Source organism: Pelecanus crispus, chromosome 13, assembly GCF_030463565.1.
Source record: "Pelecanus crispus isolate bPelCri1 chromosome 13, bPelCri1.pri, whole genome shotgun sequence".
NCBI lineage: Eukaryota > Metazoa > Chordata > Aves > Pelecaniformes > Pelecanidae > Pelecanus > Pelecanus crispus.
In genome coordinates, this window is record NC_134655.1 from 25177133 (window position 1) to 25182768 (window position 5636).

Below are 5636 nucleotides of genomic sequence, written 5' to 3' on the forward strand. Positions count from 1 at the left end.
GTTTTTCTCTGAACACTGTGCTCCTCACAGCCATGACTATTTGGTGGTGGTTGCCCAGAACTGCTCCCAGCAACAACTGCAAGGAAAGGACAGGTTGATCCCACAAGGAGCCCTCAGTGCTGTGCCTGCCTGACATTCTTGGTGCTCAACACATCCAATAAATCATTTTCACAAGCTGCTGTGCATTCCTCTCCAAACACACACAGGATGTGCCGATCGCCTCTTCTTTTCCAACGGCTAAATCATGTACGCAGGGCCAAGGCTGGAAGCTGGCAAGAAGAACAGCCCTGTCTGCCTGGGCAGAGTGCTACCATGGCAAAAGCTCTTACTCTCAAAAGCACATATTTTCCCATAAATGGCCAGTCACTAAGAACCAGTCACCATGAACTGATACGGGCATAGGGAGGAGCTCTGATGTCCATTAATGATGAGGGAGCAGCTCTGTGACATGTTTGGACCGCAGGATAAAATTGTAGGTGGCTTCGCAGCCACTGAAGTGCACAGACAGTGCTTGGGGCACTGCAGCCAGCACGCGGGGCTTGAGACTTCCACCTGCCCCAAGTCCCTTGAAGGACACAAGAGCAACCAAACCACAGCAACTCCCTGAAAGTGCCGACCGAGCAGTGCACACCTCTGACTCCAGCCTCTCTTGGGCACTGATAGCATGTGACGGTATCCCCCCGAATTAAACGAACCACCTTTAAGTAAACAGAACGTACCAGCATACTCTAACAACCATAGCAACTCCTTTCTAAACTATTTTAGAAAATGCATAGCTTTAAGCACCTGTTTAAACTATTTTCCAAAAGCTCTGTGCATAGTGAGTGTTGAAAAGGCTCCCTTAGCTTCTAATGTTCAGCCCATTTTCTCTCAGTGGCATGTTTTTCAGTGTGTTACTATGGCAGATACCAGCCACCACCAAGGTAAGGTTGCACAACAACATCCACTGTCATCGTAAGTTTGCTTGGGATGCTTCCATTGAGTATTTGACCTCACGTTTCCCATGCTTGGTCTCTCTCAAGAGAGGTTGTTTTGTTTCGAAACTGGGAACAAAATCCCAGTAGGTATTTTTAAGTTCAAGGAAAGTGAAAAGAAACAAACCCGAACCCCCAGTGTGCAATCTTCCCCTCTGTAAAAATATTGAGGCTGTAGTTTTTTCAACAGGCCTCCAGCAAGGAGAGATGAAAGGCAGTGCTCAGGACCAGGTCTGGAGACAGGACTTAATCCAAGGCCATTAAGTCTCTGGCTGCAACGTATGTTACGTTACACTGAGACAGGAGGAGGGTGGAACCCGAAATGAAATTATTACCAGTGCTTGAAAATTCCCCCTGAGTGTGCTTTGGGCATCTGTTAGAGTTTTGTAATGGGCCTTAACGAAGCTTACTCTCCCCAGCCTTGTGGGCCAAGTCATTGCTGCTTCAGGGTTCCTGCTAGGATAGTTTGCATGAAGAAGATTCCAATGTCAGCTTCACAATGCAGAATCCTCAGAAGACCTGTCCTTTATTCAGGAATCAAAGAAAGTCACAGGTCTCCCAGCATCTAGGGAACTCCTGCGTTTCAGCTGCACTCAACAAGAAACAGTGTGTGAGAACAGAGTGCTGGAGAGATGCTCATTTCAGTTGGGAGTCAAGCCCTGAGTTTTCATCTTTTATTCTACCTAAGATAAAGCAGTCACAATGTAAATAGACATATTCCTGCCCTTTCAAACCAGCTTTGTGCCAAGCTATTTCCAGACAGGCAATAGCAAGAACAGGCATGGGAAGAGAGCCTTCCTCATGTCATCACTATCAAAGATCTAAAGACCTGTTCTCCAGTTCTTTCTCTTTCTGGTCTCCTCCACATCTGTGCAAAACTGTTTAGAAAATACAGCTTTTCTAATCTGGTGGCTTTCTCCTCTGAGTCTGCAGGACTAAGCATGAAACAGAAGCAAGGCAAAACCTAATTAATCACATTGCTTAAAATCATGGCCCAAATCTCACTGGGTTTACTCATGTGATTAATGTTTCATAGAAACAGAGGAACAGGGAGCAACTGATGACTTATCCCACTGATTTCAGTGGGTCATGGATCTTTGCATGGGTATTTCCAGCTATTCTTACAGCTAAATGAAGGTTTAACCACACTGGAACTGGCTAGTCAAGCGTGCATGGAAATGCAAAAGATGAGATTCCAAAAGCAACACCACCTTGGCCAAATAGCACGAGTGAGGTGTTTTCTAACCCTGTTTGCTTGATTAACAGCATGGCAAGACACACTGCATGTCTGTATTGCAAACAGGAGCACAAGTCCAAGTTAGAGGTGGTTTTAAAAGATCTTTATATTGTCTGATCGTGTTCACGCTGGGAAGGGGTAGGGGTGGGGTACCTGTGTGAGAACATTGCATATGTTGTAGACACATTTTTCTCCCGGCCTAGCAGCAAAACTGTGTGACACCCCACTCTAATGAATACTGGCCAAGCAGTGAAGGAACCTGTTCCTAATTGGGCAAAAAAACCTTTCACAAAGCAGCAAGTCAGTCCTGAGAGGTGAGGCTCATCAGGCTGAGGGTAAGAAAGGGCAATGACTGGAAACTGTATGGGAAATGCATACCTGGAGTGGTGGTTAAGAGGACTGTGGCAAGAAGGGCTGTGGTAAAACTGACTTTTTGCCCTGAGGAAGGAAAGAAAAAGGAGCATCTGCCATTTGGAAACATACTCCTTTTAGTAGCCTTCATGCTCTTCAGACATGCCAAATCATTGTACAGACATCCTTATGGTATTTTCAGCCCTGAATGAAGCTACAGCAGACAAAGGAACCAGGCAAACAGGATGCCAGCGAGCCCTGCTAAAGGAAACACGATGTAAATCAGGGAGAGGAGTACACAATGCCTATAGGATGTATTATTTCTATAGCAGGGGCCAGCTCAACCTTTGGCTTGAGAACAAGATCCAGCCTGGGCGACCATGTTAAATGACATTGTGTAGGGAGGATGTGATGGGCTAGCCTTCACGCATCAAAGGTTATCATCAGAATTCAAGGCACCGGAACACAGACTTTTGTACAGATCTGATCCATGCCCCAGCTAACCCAATTTCCTTCTCTCAGCCCCAGCCCATGACTTAATGCTTGAAGGGAAGGAGGAACTTCCTTGGGTTTCAGCTCACTGACAGTGCAGTGCTAGTCATGGAAAAGTTTCTCAGCTGATCCCTGCATTTGTTCAGCAAACATCTAATTAGGACCGCTAGACATCAGTGCATTACAAATGTAGGTAGCAATGTCAGCAGCGTGGCAAATGCAGTCGTGACTCGTGTAGTATTTCTGCAGCACTGTAGTATGGAAAGCAAACCCAGGAGCACAGTGAACTTATTTGTTGATCCTGTGTGCTGGCAGACTCTTTCAAATAGTTTCTCTGTACTATCAAATAACAACTCAAACAAAAATTAAAACAAAATATTCCTATCTGCTGAGAAATTTACAGCACTGGCCTGTCTCTGCTTGAGTCGCTCATGTCAGACAGAGACCTCATCACTGCTGCTCATGCAACAGGGTCAAGGAGATCTGACAGCAGCAGAGCAAAGTTTTCAGCCATGCCCCATAAACAAGGGAAGTATTCCAAGTGCTTCCCTGCCTGCACAGGAGGATGAGGATGGCACTACACTATGTTTTGAAACAAATCCATCGCCAGCAGAGGAAACAACTGCATTGGAGCAGAATCCCTTGGCTGATTCTTTGTTTTCTAATGTAGATGGGGCCAGAGGTGTGGAATTGGGTCCGAGATGCCTCCCATGTGATAATGCGCAGTTTGCATCTTTCCAAAGTACAATGATTTGGAATAACAGTTGCCAAGGAATTTATCTTGAACGTCCTTTTGAAAACAAATTCCCAAGTGTTAGGGTTTTATCTGGGAGGAGGGTGTGTGTGTGTTCTTTATTTTTTTTAGGACTCTAAAAACTTACTGGAAGGGCTACAGTTGGAACAAGCTGGTTTTGATCATTTTGCAAATGGGCTTCCCTGCTAGAAAAGGCTGTTTCAGTGGAGTGCTGACATTCAGCGCCCCTTTGAAAGACACCAGGGGCCTAAAGACCATCGATACTGTCAGATTTCCAAGACTGAATTCCTCCCTATAATATCCAGGCTTGCAGCCAATTTGGCTGGTTTGGAGCAGTTGTATCTTTAAAAAATGCTTGATGTGTATTCACATTTCAAAAAGGGAAAAAAAAACCACAAAAACATTGCACAGTGATTCAGAAAGATAGGCAGATGATGGAGTGGAGCAACAAGTCACAAGCAAAGACAACCCAGGCAGAGATGATCTTCCTAAATTCCGTATCGCTAATTCTGCTCCTTGGAGAGAATGCCTCAGCATTTGTGCCTTAGCATGATACAACTATTTCCTTTCTCCATATCTGATCCTCTACATGGCTGCTGTGATACCAGAAAACAAACTAGTTTGTTTGAAAGGGCTATTTCTGAGCCCTTCCTTATGAAGATTAACTGCTCTTCAGCAAATGATTATTCATGGACATTTCTTGGGCAGGAGGCAAAGTGAAGGGAAGAGGATCCTCTGTCTAAGTTTGCCTAAAAATTCAGGAGAAATGCTGTCTTGGTTATTGACGCATTTTGCTGTTCTGTAAAACACAGATATCCTGAAACCCTGTGCCCATGCAATGGAGATAAAGAAACACAGCTGAGCTCCATCAAGGTATCAGCAGGAGTGTAATAAGCCTAGAGGCTCTAAAGCATTTTTTAATTAATATAATGAGTGTTATTAAACTCAGAATTCCCAGGAACTTGCAACTGCAAAGGAAACTTTTTCTGCTTGCTAGATTAGGGTAGAGGTACTAGCACTTCGGGAAGAAAAGATCAAGAAATTTTATCTGGAGAGCTCCTTTGGAAAAGGCTGTGCCATTTTATTTACAGTAGTGTTGCTATAACAAGGCGGTGGGCAGAGCCGTATCAGCATTGCGGATCCACTTCACCAGACATGGAAAGATATGAATGAAAAGCACTAATAAGCACCAGTATTGTTTGCAATCTTAAATTTGTCTGGCCCATTTGTACCTTTTCGCTCACAGGAAATGCCTCCTGAGGTATTTCCCGGGAGAATGAGAGCCGAGGGGAGGGACTGCATGGTTTGCAATGCTCCATGAAGGTATGCTGCGGGGAGGCCGGCCACTTTATTTTGTCTTTTTAAAGACAAACCACATACACATTTCTTGGGGAAGTGGGGGGTGTGTATTATTTCGTTTTCCAAAAGTATCTCTTGGGTATCTTATGCTCAAAAATGTATGTAAGGGCTGTTTAGAGACAGAGGAGACGTCATTACTGAAAAATTGCAACTTTTCAAATCTTGTACGTGTCGAGAAAACAAAGATCAGACCACAGCGTACCAGGTGGCAAATAAAGCATTCCTCATATTCCTTTGGAGTTTTTAAAAATCACTTGACTTTCCAAGACAGTCTGTGTGACTGAGATGTGGTGAGCTTTTGTTTTTTTAAATGCTTCAGTTTATTTAACGCTTTAAGTACTTGTTTGCAGAACTGAACCTGTAAGTTGAAAGACATCAAAATATCTCAGCATAGATTAGAGCACATGCTCCCCATGGAATGTATTATTTTCAGCACATATCCAGAGAGGATTTTATAGCACAGATATTT